Source organism: Capricornis sumatraensis, chromosome X, assembly GCF_032405125.1.
Source record: "Capricornis sumatraensis isolate serow.1 chromosome X, serow.2, whole genome shotgun sequence".
Taxonomy (NCBI): domain Eukaryota; kingdom Metazoa; phylum Chordata; class Mammalia; order Artiodactyla; family Bovidae; genus Capricornis; species Capricornis sumatraensis.
Genome location: NC_091092.1, coordinates 126619544 through 126635893, shown reverse-complemented (window position 1 = coordinate 126635893; position 16350 = coordinate 126619544).

Here is a 16350-nt window from a genome sequence, read left to right as displayed (position 1 = left end):
ACATTTAGGGATTATAGGCCTGCGGGGTGCAGCCCAACACCACCCAAAAGCCCTCCCATTCCATCCCCACCCCTAGCTTGTAGAACATCTTTTGGTTCATACTTCCCCTCTTTGTGAAATCAGTATGTTTGGGCGCTTCCTTTTTTTCAGAAGAGCTGCAACAAGTCCCTGTGAGGGTTCAGAAGGCAGCTCCTCAGCAGCCACACCCCCTCGAACATGTACATTGTTCCATGTACAGTTCTCATGGTTGCTTCTTGACCTGGATTCTCAGGAGACAGGTAAGGTGGTCTTGGTATTCCCATGTCTTCAAGAATTTTCCAGTTTCTTGTGATCCACACAGTTAAAGGCTTTAGCATAGTCACCGAAGCAGATGTTTTTCTAGAATTCCCTTGCTTTCTCTATGATCCAACAGATGTTGGCAATTTGATCTCTGGTTCCTCTGCCTTTGATCTCTGGTTCCTCTTCCTGCAGCTTGTACATCTGGAATTCTCAGTTCAAATAGTGCTGAAGCCCAGCTTGAAGGATTTTGAGCATAACCTTACTAGCATGTGAAATAAGCACAATTATACAGGAGTTTGAACATTCTTTGGCATTGCCCTTCTTTGCAATTGGAATGAAAACTGACCTTTTCCAGTCCTGTGGCCACTGCTGAGCTTTCCAAGTTTGCTGACATATTGAGTGCAGCACTTTAACAACATCCCCTTATAGGCCTTTAACTAGCTCAGCTGGAATTCCATCACCTCCACTAGCTTTATTCATAGTAATGCTTCCTAAAGCCTACGAGATTTCACACTCCAAGATATCTGGCTCTTAGGTGAATGACCACACCATTGTGGTTGTCTGGACGGTTGAGAGCCTTTTGTACAATTCGGTGTAGTCTTGCCAGCTCTTGTGAATCTCTTCTGCTTCTGTTAGTTCCTTACCGTTTTTGTCCTTTGTAGTGCCCATTCTTGCATGAAATGTTCCCTCGATATCTCCAGTTTTCTTGAAGAGATGTCTAGTCTCTCCCATTCTCTTGCTTTCCTCTACTACTTTGCATTGTTCATTGTAGAAGGCCTTCTTATCTATTCTTGCTCTTCTCTGGAACTGTATCACCATGTGATTAAATTAAGCATGGTCTTTGACCCCTACACAGGCACAGGGCACCATGAGACCTCTAAGGAGGAGTGTCCATCTCAACCAGTAAGCATGGGCAGGGAAGGAGGAGGACTTTCTGAAAGAAGGGGCATGAGCCTCAGCTGTATCCTAAAGGGAGAGGAGGCCAAGAGGAGGAGGAATTGTATTCCAGGTCCAGGAAACAGGACGAGCAAGGCCTGAAGGCTCCTGTATGCAAGAATTTAAGAAGTGGTATATTTCAGTCAGAACATCAAGAGACATAGAGAAGGTTAGAATAAAAGTTGGAAAAGGAAATGGCAACCCACTCCAGTATTCTTGCCTAGGGAATCCCATGCACAGAGGAGCCTGGTAGGCTGCTGTGCATAGATAGGGTCGCACAGAGTTGGACATGACTGAAGCGACTTAGCATGCATGCATGCACTGGAGAAGGACATGGCAACCCATTCCCGTATTCTTGCCTGGAGAATCCCAGGGACAGAGGAGCCTGGTGGGCTGCCGTCTATTGGGTCTCACAGGGTCGGACACGACTGAAGTGACAGCAGCAGCAGCAGAGGAAAGGTTTGCGACTCGGAGTCTGTGTCACCGAGGGTGGCATATGCTCTCTTCTCAAGCTTGGGCTTTATCCTTAAGGCAACTGGAAGCCATTGAAAGACTTTCAAACAATGTGACAGGAGCAGATGTATCCCATGGACCATCAGTTAATGCAGAGGGGAGAGGTGGCTTTGCCAGTAGTCCAGGTAGAGGGGGTGGTGAGCTCCAGTAATGGGGGCCATTGGAGGACAGATAGAAATGGAGAAACAGTCACATGATAAAATCAACAGGACTCCAGGGCTAACTGGGGCAGGGTCTGGGAGATGGTGCTGTGGAGGCTGGTTCTCTAAGGGATTGTGTGCTTGGTGGCATCTCCATCTGGGACACAGGAGGATTTAAGTGGAGCCTGCCCTGAAGGGAAGAAGATGTGCTCAGGCTGAGTCTTAGTAGTGAGAGGCTGGAGATGATGTCCCCCTGGATGAAATCATTTTCCATATTCTTTTAAAGAAAGCAGCCAGTGTAGATCACACTTCAGAATCGTTTCTTTGTTTTTTAAATAAAAGGGTTAAAATGAAAGATTTGGGCACGCAAGGGATCTAGCTCCAATTTTTCAGAAATTATGGCATGTAAGTTTCCTCATTGCCTAAGAAGTCAGGTGAGGTATTGCTGTGCTGTAAATATGCCTGCACAGGGAGTGAATTACATTAGATGGGCAGCATGTCCATCGATTGTTTCTAAGACTCTTCGGTACTTTCTGAGTCTTTTATGCATCTGAATCTCTAGAAAACTGTTTTGGAGAAGCTTTGGCCTTAGCTCAGCTTTTCAACGACTTGCTCGAGGGCAGAGGTGAATGCAGTCATCTTCTTAGAACACAAGTGGATTTCCTAGAAAAAGAGCAGCAGGGAACACCATGAACAGAATTGCCTCATGCTCTTGGGACAATCTATTCACCACCCAGGTCACTTGAGAAAAGAAACCCAAATCCACATCCAGAAAGTGAAGAGAGAGGGAATGTCAGAATTCTCAGAGCCTCTTAGTGCTTTTGCTGCTTGAGTCCACTTCAATCTTCACCACGAACCACTGGGCAATGAAAATGGAGTTCACACACTTCTTATCGCAATATTATGGGATGTAGAAAGTCTAAATGAATTTGTTAGCATCCTTATCGGTGGTTTTTTACATTTGGTGACCTTCAGTGAGATGTTTGAAAAGTCTATCAACCTCTTGACTTACTACCAGCATGAACCCCCAAATCGACCCAGCAGGACGTGTTCCCCATGTGGAGCCCTGCAGACTCGCTGCTTGTGCTTTTCTTTTGTTAGGTTACCTGAAGTGGAACTAGAATTCAAAGAGTAAGTTCCCGTGTAACTGTCACTCGGGGGTACTGAGGACTTACTAAGTGCTAGTCACTATAGTAACTCCTTTGCAAACTCATTCACGCTCCTGCACAATCCCATTTCACAGATGAGAGTGTGGGGGCACACAGAGGGTCAGTGAGTTATCCAGAGCCACAGCGGAGAGGCGGAAGAACTGAGATTCAAACACAGAACTCTGGAGCCTGCATTGTTTTAAATTACTTTTTTATCTTTATTTATTTGGCTGCACCAGGACTTGTAGTGGCACTTGAAATCTTGGATCTTAGTTTCCTCAGGTGAGGTCCAGTTCCCCCACTGGGGATTGGCCCCCTGCATTGAGAGTGTGGAGTCTTAGCCCCTGGGCCACCAGGGAAGTCTGGCCCCCATTTGTTTTTGACACATGCCATAGGCATTGGGCCGCTCACCCAGAGTGAAGTCTACATCAGGCCAAATAAAGACAGAGCCTGAGAATGGGGCTTTTAAGGGAGCTGTCAGCTCAAATAGTAACACTTGAGAATAGTTTTTACAGTTCTTTGCCTAACTCTTGTCTCGTTCTTAAACTATATGAAAATAGCAATGATAGTTATTTTAAAGCTCTATCTTATAACTTTAGCTGTAGTGACTATGATCTGTTAATTACCGTTACCATTAATATACCATTACTAGATGCAGAAGCCAAGAATTTCTTAATTTTTATTAAAATATAGTGCTGTCAAAATGTTGAGTTGCATCACTCCTAGTAATCTGAATGGTGTACTAGGAAGTTCACCTCCTCAAATATCTTTTCCTTATGTGATGGATGACAGTTTAAGGTTAAATAATCTCCAGAATGCTTACCTGATACAACGTCTTATTCTCTGCATCAGTTATGTTCAGTTGCTCAGTCATGTCTGACTCTCTGTGACCCCAGGGACTGCAGCACACTAGGCCTCCCTGTCCATCACCAACTCCCGGAGTTTACTCAAACTCATATCCATTGATCTGGTGATGCCATCCAACCATCTCATCCTCTGTTGTCCCCTTCTCCTCCTGCCTTCAGTCTTTCTCAGCATCAGGGTCTTTTCCAGTGAGTCAGTTCTTTGCATCAGGCAGCCAAAGCATTGGAGTTTCAGCTTCAGCATCAGTCCTTCCAATGAATATTCAGGACTGATTTCCTTTAGGATGGACTGGTTGGATATCCTTGTTGTCCAAGGAACATTCTAGAGTCTTCTCCAACACCACAGTTCAAAAGCATCAATTCCTTGGCACTCAGCTTTCTTTATAGTCCAACTCTCACGTCCATACATGACCACTGGAAAAACCATACCTTTGACTAGATGGACACCTTTGTTGGCAAAGTAATCTCTCTGTTTTTTAATATGCTGTGTAGGTTGGTCACAGCTTTTAAGTTTAATCATGCCCCACTTGTTTACTTTCTTTTGCCCAGTTTTGATTGATGTCTTTATTAACCCTTTTCATTTGTACCGTGTGTAATTACATTTCAGGTTGTCTTTTATAAGCAGCACATAATCATATTTTGTTTCTAGCCTAGTCTGAGCAAGACTTTATTCCAGAGTGTAAAACATTTCCTATTAGCATAAGAATTGATGCATTTCCTCCTATTTCTGGAATCTTTTTCATACTCTCTTTTCGGCTCATTTGCTGTATTTTCTACATTTTCTTCTCATTTGCCATTGTTTTCTTTCTTTTTTTTGTTTTCTTGGTGATAATTTGAAAGGTGGTTCTTAATTCTAGTAGTGATTGGCTTTAAGTTCATTAGATGTAACCCTTAAACTATGCTTCTTTGGTGTCAAAATGAGTAATTTTTTTATATCAGCCATTTAAGAATTAATAGGCTTCATTTTTGTTTGTCTTGTTTTGCTTTTACATCCACAAATTCTCATCTTTACTAATGTAATCTAGGGTCACAAAACTTCTCCATCCACGGCATTTTCCAGGAAAGAATACTGGAGTGGGTTGCCATTTCCTTCTCCAGCGAATCTTCCCAAACCAGGGATCAATCCCAGGTCTCCCGCATTGCAGGCAGACTCCTCACCCTCTGCGCCACCAGGGAAGTCAATTTATTATATAAATGTTCTTTTTTAACATGTGGCTTTGGATTTTGCATTCAACTTTGTAATCATATTTCCAACAATTATTTTCATTAAACTGAATATTTAACTGACTTTCTACTTTGCTGCCAGCCTCTTTATGGTGTGGTACACTGTCTTCCACTATAGATTGCAGATAAGAATTACCTGGAGATTGCTTTTTAGAAATTCCCATTCCCTGATTCTACCTCCCATGTAGATATGGTAATTGTGTGCATCTAGCACAACATTTGCTTGACCCTTCTCTGGCTTCAGCCTTATTGTACTCTGACAATTGTAGCCTCAATTGCTGCAGGGGAAGTTGTGGGAGAAAGGGTGGGGGAGGGGGGAAAGGGAGGACTTCAACAAAGGGTTTCCGAGGAGGAGGAAGAATTCCTAATTTTCCAATAAGCCCGGAAGATGCTGAAAGCTTCTCTTTACAGTCGCCCCCACCACCCTTATCTCCAATCCCCAGTTAAGAACTGAAGATTGAGAAAAAGGTTTGAGAACTGATTTTGAAACAGGAGGTTAGAGGGCAGGGCACAACCTTTAAAAGAATGACAGAGCCCGAGGACATGAAATAAACTGATTAAAAACCAACTAGGTTCAAGATGGTGGGTAAGTTGACTTCCAGTCGACCTTGAGCCTCAGTATCAGTTCAGTTCAGTTTCAGTTCAGTCGCTCAGTCGTATCCGACTCTTTGCGACCCCATGAATCCCAGCACACCAGGCCTCCCTGTCCATCACCATCTCCCGGAGTTCACTCAGACTCACGTCCATGGAGTCCGTGATGCCATCCAGCCATCTCATCCTGGGTCGTCCCCTTTTCCTCCTGCCCCCAATCCCTCCCAGCATCAGAGCCTTTTCCAATGAGTCAACTCTTCGCATGAGGTGGCCAAAGTACTGGAGCTTCAGCTTTAGCATCATTCCTTCCAAAGAAATCCCAGGGTTGATCTCCTTCAGAATGGACTGGTTGGATCTCCTTGCAGTCCAAGGGACTCTCAAGAGTCTTCTCCAGCACCACAGTTCAAAAGCATCAATTCTATTATAAACAGTGCTTCAGTGAACATTGGGGTACATGTGTCTCTTTCAATTCTGGTTTCCTCGATGTGTATGCCCAGCAGTGGGATTGCTGGGTCATAAGGCAGCTCTATTTGCAATTTTTTAAGGAATCTCCACACTGTTTTCCATAGTGGCTGTACTAGTTTGCATTCCCACCAACAGTGTAAGAGGGTTCCCTTTTCTCCACACCCTCTCCAGCATTTATTGCTTGTAGACTTTTGGATCACAGCCATTCTGACTGGTGTGAAATGGTACCTCATTGTGGTCTTGATTTGCATTTCTCTGATAATGAGTGATGTTGAGCATCTTTTCATGTGTTTGTTAGCCATCCGTATGTCTTCTTTGGAGAAATGCCTGTTTAGTTCTTTGGCCCATTTTTTGATTGGGTCGTTTATGTTTCTGGAGTTGAGCTGCAGAAGTTGCTTGTATATTTTTGACTTTAGTTGTTTGTCAGTTGCTTCATTTGCTATTGTTTTCTCCCATTCAGAATGCTGTCTTTTCACCTTACTTATAGTTTCCTTTGTTGTGCAGAAGCTTTTAATTTTAATTAGATCCCATTTGTTTATTTTTGCTTTTATTTCCAGTATTCTGGGAGGTGGATCATAGAGGATCCTGCTGTGATGTATGTGCTGTTTATAATAGCCAGGACATGGAAACAACCTAGATGTCCATCAGCAGATGAATGGATAAGAAAGCTGAGGTACATATACACAATGGAGTATTACTCAGCCATTAAAAAGAATACACTTGAATCAGTTCTAATGAGATGGATGAAACTGGAGCCGATTATACAGAGTGAAGTAAGCCAGAAAGAAAACACCAATACAGTATACTGACACGTATATACGGAATTTTTTTGTGTGCGTATATACGGAATTTAGAAAGATGGTAATGATGACCCTGTATGCGAGACAGCAAAAGAGACACAGATGTATAGAACGGACTTTTGGACTCTGAGGGAGAGGGAGAGGGTGGGATGATTTGGCAGAATGGCATTGAAACATGTATACTATCATGTAAGAAACAAAGTGCCAGTCTATGTTCGATACAGGATACAGGATGCTTGGGGCTGGTGCATGGGGATGATCCAGAGAGATGATATGGGGTGGGAGGTGGGAGGGGGATTCAGGATTGGGAGCTTGTATACACCCGTGGTGGATTCATGTCAATGTATGGCAAAACCAATACAGTATTGTAAAGTAAAGTAAAGTTAAAAAAAAAAAAAAACATCAATTCTTCGGCGCTCAGCCTTCTTCACAGTCCAACTCTCACATCCATACATGACCACTGGAAAAACCATAGCCTTGACTAGACGGACCTTAGTCGGCAAAGTAATGTCTCTGCTTTTGAATATACTATCTAGGTTGGTCATAACTTTTCTTCCAAGGAGTAAGCGTCTTTTAATTGCATGACTGCAGTCACCATCTGCAGTGATTTTGGAGCCCCCCAAAATAAAGTCTGACACTGTTTCCACTGTTTCCCCATCTATTTCCCATGACGTGATGGGACCAGATGCCATGATCTTCGTTTTCTAAATGTTCAGCTTTAAGCCAACTTTTTTGCTCTCTTTCAGTTTCATCAAGAGGCTTTTTAGCTCCTCTTCACTTTCTGCCATAAGGGTGGTGTCATCTGCATATCTGAGGTTATTGATATTTCTCCCAGCAATCTTGATTCCAGCTTGTGTTTCTTCCAGTCCAGCATTTGTCCTGATGTACTCTGCATATAAGTTAAATAAGCAGGGTGACAATATACAGCCTTGACGTACTCCTTTTCCTATTTGGAACCAGTCTGTTGTTCCATGTCCAGTTCTAACTGTTGCTTCCTGACCTGCATACAGATTTCTCAAGAGGTAGGTCAGGTGGTCTGGTATGCCCATCTCTTTCAGAATTTTCCACAAGTCCGTTATACACAGCTGTGTCTTTTCTCCTGTCTTGCATACAGGGTCATCATTGCCATCTTTCTAAATTCCATATATATGTGTTAGTATACTGTATTGGTGTTTTTCTTTCTGGCTTACTTCACTCTGTATAATCGGCTCCAGTTTCATCCATCTCATCAGAACTGATTCAAATGAATTCTTTTTAACGGCTGAGTAATACGGACTGTGTATAACGGACTTTTGGACTCAGAGGGAGAGGGAGAGGGTGGGATGATTTGGGAGAATGGCATTCTATCATGTATACTATCATGTAAGAATTGAATCGCCAGTCTATGTCTGACGCAGGATACAGCATGCTTGGGGCTGGTGCATGGGGATGACCCACAGAGATGTTATGGGGAGGGAGGTGGGAGGGGGGGGTCATGTTTGGGAACACATGTAAGAATTAAAGATTTTAAAATTTCAAAAAAAAAAAAGAATTTTCCACAGTTTATTGTGATCCACAAAGTCAAAGACTTTGGCATAGTCAATAAAGCAGAAATAGATGTTTTTCTGGAACTCTCTTGCATTTTCCATGATCCAGCAGATGTTGGCAATTTGATCTCTGGTTCCTCTGCCTTTTCTAAAACCAGCTTGAACATCAGGAAGTTCACGGTTCACGTATTGCTGAAGCCTGGCTTGGAGAATTTTGAGCATTACTTTACTAGCATGTGAGATGAGTGCAATTGTGCGGTAGTTTGAGCATTCTTTGGCATTGCCTTTCTTTGGAATTGGAATGAAAACTGACCTTTTCCAGTCCTGTGGCCACTGCTGAGTTTTCCAAATTTGCTGGCACATTGAGTGCAGCACTTTCATAGCATCATCTTTCAGGATTTGAAAGAGCTCAACTGGAATTCCATCACCTCCACTAGCTTTGTTCATAGTGAGCATCAGTTTAAGCTTGCTATAACACATCAGCATGGTCAATGACATACCCACAGGCACCATGAGAGTTCCAAGGCCCACCAGAAAGACAAAAAGTGAGCAGTGGCCCAATTCCTGGAAATCCCCACCCTTCCCCAAAACAGCTAGAAGACTCCTCCTACTCATTCAGGTCAGTGACTCTTTGCGACCCCATGGACTGCAGCACAACAGCCTTCCCTGTCCATCACATTAGCCTATGAAATTCAGTTCAGTTCAGTCATTCAGTCGTGTCCAACTCTCTGTGACCCCATGGACTGCAGCACGCCAGGCCTTCCTGTCCATAACCAACTCCTGGAGGTTACTCAGACTCATGTCCATCAGGTTGGTGACACCATCCAACCATCTCGTTCTCTATTGTCCCCCCTCTCCTCCCACCTTCAATCTTTCCCAGCATCAGGGTCTTTTCCAATGAATTGGTTCTTTGCATCAAGTGGCCGAAGTATTGGAGCTTCAGCATCAGTCCTTCCAATGAATATTCAGGACTGCTTTGCTTTAGGATGGACTGTTTGGCTCTCCTTCCTGTCCAAGGGACTCTCACAGTCTTCTCCAACACCACAGTTCAAAGCATCAGTTCTTTGGCACTCAGCTTTCTTTATAGTCCATCTCTGACATCCATACATGACTACTAGAAAAATCATAGCTTTGAGTAGACGGACGTTTGTTGGCCAAGTAATCTCTCTGATTTGTAATATGCTATCTAGTTTGGGCATAGCTTTTCTTCCAAGGAGCAAGCAGTTTTTAATTTCATGGCTGCAGTCACCATCTGCAGTGATTTTGGAGCCCAGAAAAATAAAAATCTCTCAACTTTTTCCATTGTTTCCCCATCTTTTGCCATGAAGTGATGGGACTGGATGTCATGATCTTAGTTTTCTGAATGTTGAGCTTTAAGCTAACTTTTTCACTCTCCTCTTTCACTTTCATCAAGAAGCTCTTTACTTCTTCTTCACTTTCTGCCATAAGGGTGGTGTCATCTGCATATCTGAGGTTATTGATATTTCTCCCGGAAATCTTGATTCCAGCTTGTACTTCATCCAGCCCAGCATTCTGCATGATGTACTCTGCATAAAAGTTGAATAAGCAGGGTGACAATATACAGCCTCGATGTACCCCTTTCCCGATTTGAAATCAGTCTGTTTTTCCATGTCCAGTTCTAACTGTTACTTCTTGACCTACATACAGATTTCTCAGGAGGCAGGTAAGGTGATCTGGTATTCCCATTTCTTTAAGAATTTTCCACAGTTTGTTGTGATCCACACAGTCAAAAGCTTTAGTGTAGTCAATGAAGCATAAGTAGATGTTTTTCTGGAACTCTCTTACTTTTTCTCTGATCCAACTGATCTCGGCAACTTGATCTCTGGTTCCTCTGCCTTTTCTAAATCCAGCTTTAACATCTGAAAGTTGTTGTATTCTGTACATCATAAACTGCTGAAACCTGGCATGGAGGATTTTGAGCATTACTTTGCTAGTGTGTGAGATGACTGCAATTGTGCAGTACTTTGAACATTCTTTGATATTGCCTTTCCTTGGGATTGGAATGAAAACTGACCTTTTCCAGCCCTGTGGCCACTGCAGAGTTTTCCAAATTTGCTGACATATTGAGTGCAGCATTTTGACAGCATCATCTTTTAGGATTTGAAATAGCTATTGTCAATGAAAAGAAGTTGTACAACTTGAGAGTTGTGGGTTAAGTTTTATTTGGGGCAAAATGAGGACTGCAGCCCAGGAGGCAGCATCTCAGATAGCTCTCAGAGACTGCTCCAAAGCGGCAGTGGGGAAAAGTCAATATATAAGGTTTTGGTGAAGGGAGTTCAATGCCATGAATCACTCACTTTACACAAGATTTCTGTGAGTCATGAGGATCTGACGTCACCCTGAAGGGCTTTAGTGCTTCTCTAGATATGAGCGGATGCAAGGATGGAGATCATAAAATCAGTTCCTAAAAACATCCAACTATCTGAAGACCTGTCCCACCGGATTCCCTGGAGCACAGAGTGCCCACTCCACCCTGAACTCCCTCAGGGATTGTTGAAGGTCAACAGGTATGGCAGCATGGGGTTCAGTCTGTGTAGATGCAGATGGCAAACGCCTTTGTTGTTCAGTCATTGGCAGTGCTCTTGGTAAGTGCCAATTTGTAGTTGACCCAGCCCCCTTGTGGTCATAAATCCGACCACACTTTGGGGGGCATTTCATGACCATTTTTTCCTGCGTTGCTGGGAAGGCTCATTCCCAGTTCTGAAGAAGGATTTGCTGAAAAGACACTCAATGTGCTATTACTGGACTAGGTCTTAATAGTCAAAGATCTCTGGACACCTGTCTTCCAGTTATGGTCCAGGAAAGTATTCCCTCTCATTGCATCTTTTCATACCTAGTGTTACACTATTACAATCATCGATCATTTATTGAGCTATATGCATTTGATCAACTGCTTCAAGTCTAGTCATCATTTTCGTTGGAGGCTCAGTCGTACACTTGATAATATAAGAAATAATAATCTTGTGAAACAAGCAAACTACAAATGGTATAGTGAATAACATTAGTGGAATTAAAAGTAAATACTTTAGCCATGAGCCTCCCACACCAAACCAGTTTTTTTCTTTTTTAAAGATCATCAAGACTAGGGAATGGGTCACTTCAAGCTGAAATCTGATTTTTCATGTGGTTCATCCAACATGTTACATTAAAGTATTTCTCAAGTATGAAAATATAGCATTCACTTTGAATTATAGCACAGGTATCTTCCCGAAATGCTGTAAGGTGTCAAGGGCCTTGCAGTTGTGTAGCACTGCCTTTCTCATCATAGAGATCTCTGAATTCAATAGGCTAATAGCCCGGTTACTAGCATTTAAAGCTTATGAAAGTTGTTAAGGCTTCAATATGGTCAATTACATCCTCCAACCCCGTTGAAGGGGCACACACACAACACACAAGCTGCTAAATGGCCATGCCAGTAGAATACAGATCTTTGACCCACCGGAATCATACCAAGGGTAGATTGGTTGGGGTTACCTCTAATTTATTAACATGTATGACCTTAAATTCATGGGAATCCCAGGCTACACCTTTGTATCCATCCCTGTAGATGTCAGGCCATAAATTAGTGCCACAAATCCACTGAGTTCCATACCAATCACTCTCTCTAAGAGTAATAATAGGCATAGTTCATAAAGCACCCAGCCTTGTCTCATAATTACCAGGTTGATCATTTTGAGTATGATTTAACCATTTCCAGCATAGAGGAGCCTTTAAACTTAAATGACCATAGCCTGGTTTTACCATGTAGATCCACCCTACAATTGTGAGAGTTTTCCTTTTACTAGATGAGAGGTTAATTTTTTCTATTGAGACTTAGCTTGTCACCCTGCTGGAGTTTGAATGACCCTAAGAGAAGACTTAAATCTATGGACAGCATCAGAGCAGCTATTATTAATTGGCCATGTGAGAGGATCTCATTTAGTAATATCATGAATAGATAGAACAGGACTGAACACTCATCTAAAATAAATTTCCTAAAGGGTATCCAGTCAGAGCCCTAGGGAACAGAAATCCACCAAGGTAACCCAGAAATACTAGGCACAGGTATTTGGCCACAACCCAACAATTGGATTGAGTTTTAAACTAGCATAGAATCGTGTCCATGATAGAAAACATTTGGTTGATAGTCTTGGGTCCAAGGGATCAAGAAAACATTGTAAATGATGGTAAAAGTCAGATCAGCATCTTGGGCAGGCAGTCTACTTCTGATGTTGTCTTCTCATCCTCATGTATTATAGTTTCCTCTGTTTGAGCTTTGTTTTGAGGTGAGTTTGAGGTCAGCGGGCCCCTCTGTAGAGGAGCCCACCTTAGGGGCCTTTGGAAGTGGGAGTTAACGCAAGAGTCGATTTCCCCTCAGTTTCACTGGGCATGAGCTAGTGAAGAGTACCTGATAGAAAGGTCCTTCCAGGTTGGAGACAGTTCCTTAAATTATGTCTTCTTCCACTCTTGATTGCAGGTCATGTGTGAGGCATCTGATCTTCATCCAAAAGACAGATAACTGAGATAAGCTTCAGAAACAACCCTAGAGTGTCCTTTAAAAATTCAACTAAATTTTACATTACTATACCCTAAGAGCAAAGAAATATACAGAAATGAGTCTTAGTAGATACAGACCTCCAATAACAAACTGAACTTTAACATTCATTGAAACATCTTTTTCTCCCTAAAATCACTGTCATTTTTACGAAATATAACCAAACTAAGACCTGTTTGTAATATAGGTCTGGTTTCCATAAACTTGGCCTGATGACTTATGTAACCATAATTGATCATAGACATTTTTTCGCTTTGCTGAGACTTTTATAGAGTCTCAGACTGAACTTTTATCTGATAAAGTTACTGGAAACTAAGAGCTCCCAATCTCTGGAGGGTTCAGATAGAGAGAAAAGAGAAATGTTTCAATTTGTTTATAAAATATAATTTTACCAAATTACGGTCATAATTAGTGTGAGAGGAAGGTTTTCTTTTTTCTTACACCTGGAGAGCACAAATTCAAATCAGTAATTTTTCAGATAGAAACCATAAAAGTTATAAGCATATTCACAAGTTCATTCAGTCTTTTGTTAACTTTGTGAAGTCATGAGGTTTTCTTTTAGAATCCTTACCCAGTTCAGAAACTGGTATTTATCCAAGTCATTTTTATAAATCTTCTTGAAGAGGCAAGACTTGGTTAGTGCTATGACAATATTTTGAGATAGTATCTAGAAGTATAACTGATAACATTTAACCCAAAGATATCACAATTTTAAGAACTCCATACAGTTTCTAGGATATCTATATTAATAACATTTACCATGACCAACCTAGACAGTATATTAAAAAGCCCAAAGTATTGATGCTTTTGAACTGTGGTGTTGGAGAAGACTCTTGAGTGTCCCTTGGACAGCCAGGAGGTCCAACGTGTCCGTCCTAAGGAAATCAGTCATGAATATTCATTGGAAGGACTGATGCTGAAGCTGAAGCTCCAATACTTTGGCTACTTGATGCAAAGAACTGACTCTTTGGAAAAGACCCTGATACTGGGAAAGATGGAAGGTGGGAGAAGGAGATGGCAGAGGATGAGATGGTTGGATGGCATCACTGACTCAATGGACGTGAGTTTGAGTAACCTCTGGGAGTCGGTGATGGACAGGGAGGCCTGGCATGCTGTAGTCCATGGGGTCACAAAGCGTTGGACAAGACTGAGCGACTGAACTGAACATTTACCATATGATGTAACCCGACACTTATTACTCACTTGACAATACTTCCCATCTCATTCTGTATACAAAATGGATCTAATTAGTGTAATATCTCTCTTTGGGATGTTTCAGGGCCCCTCTGAAGCATCCCAAAGTGAGCTAGAAATCTTCTTCATTAGAATGATTTTGGAAGTTTTGTCAACAAATATCAAAAAGGTTTAGAACACTCAGTCAGATGGGCTTATAGGTCATTGTGAAACAATGGCTATTTACTTAGCCAAAATAACAAGAAAGGATTTCAGACCAGACCATTTACGAAATAGAGACTTAAATCTATTATCAAAGGCAGTTCAGTATCTGAAGAAAAGGTGTCCTCTTAACAGAGAGAAAAACTAAATTCAAATTTTTGGACCAGCTTACTTTACCTTAAAGGTAAACCCAATTAACTTTATTTTAAACTTCAGTCCAGTTCAGTCACTCCGTCGTGTCCGACTCTTTGTGACCCCATGAATTGCAGCACGCCAGGCCTCCCTGTTGGAGAAGGCGATGGCACCCCACTCCAGTACGCTTGCCTGGAAAATCCCATCGATGGAGGATCCTTGTAGCCTGCAGTCCATGGGGACACGCAGAGTCAGACACGACTGAGCGACTTCCCTTTCACTTTTCATTTCATGCATTGGAGAAGGAAATGACAACCCACTCCAGTGTTCTTACCTGGAGAATCCCAGGAACGGGGGAGCCTGGTGGGCTGCCGTCTAAAGGGTCACACAGAGTCGGACACGACTGAAGTGACTTAGCAGCAGCAACAGGCCTCCCTGTCCATCACCAACTCCCGGAGTTCACTCAAACTCACGTCCATCGAGTGGGTGATGCCATCCAGCCATCTCATCCTCTGTTGTCCTCTTTTCCTCCTGCCCCCAATCCCTCCCAGCATCAGAGTCTTTTCCAGTGAGTCAACTCTTCGCATGAGGTGGCCAAAGTACTGGAGTTTCAGCTTTAGCATCATTCCTTCCAAAGAACACCCAGGACTGATCTCCTTCAGAATGGACTGGTTGGATCTCCTTGCAGTCCAAGGGACTCTCAAGAGTCTTCTCCAACACCGCAGTTCAAAAGCATCAGCTCTTCGGTGCTCAGCTTTCTTCACAGTCCAACTCTCACATCCATACATGACTACTGGAAAAACCATAGCCTTGACCAGACGGACCTTTCTTAAACTTAGTCCTAGCCATACACAAAACTCTCTCCTCATGGTTCACTTTTCACAAACCTCATCGCTTTCTGTACCCATTACTGTGTTCTTCCATCCTAAAAAGCCACCTAGAAGTCAGGCTTACTTCCTTTTCCCTTCACAAAATGCAATTCCATTCCTCATACCTTCTTTACTGAAAACACACTCCCTACTCCCCCTAAGCTACCAAGAACTGACTTTTATATTAGCATTTTATGAATTGGTGAGCATAAACACCAGTGATAATTTCTAATACCTTTGTTTTCTTAGAACATTTTAGGATGGCACCAAACATCATTCATTTTTAATCCCAAATCTCTTTAGTTTCTCTGTAAGAGGAAATTAGTGTTCAGTAGTAAATGTTTCAAAGTCTTATGTTATTTGGAAAATGACTTAGCTATGTAATAGGCTTCCAACACTTAGTTTAGCACAAACAACCCTTAGAAGTTCAGGTTACCCCAATCTGGAGAGACTATTTTAGACAGACATTCCTAAAGCATCATTATTAATAGAGTTTATCTAAAGGCTCATACTCATTGACGTTTGTTTAGAAGTTTCTTCACTGGAGGTAATTTCCTTGCTGACAAACTTGTAACAGATATAATATTTAACTTATATTAAAACTGAGTACAATGATCACAGAGGACGGTGACCTCAGCCATGAAATTAAAAGAGGCTTGCTACTTGGCTTCAGAAAAGCTAGGACCAGCCAAGACCGCATATTAAAAAGCAGAGATATTCCTTTGCCACCAAAGATCCAGTCATTGCTATGGTTTTTCCAGTAGTCATGTACGGATTTGAGAGTTTCACTACAAAGAAAGCTGAGGGCCAAAGCATTGAAAAAATCACAATCCAAAGTCACAGGGTTTGGACTGTGGTCTTGGAGAAGACTCTTGACAGTCCCTTGGACGGCCAAGGGATCTGACCAGTGCACC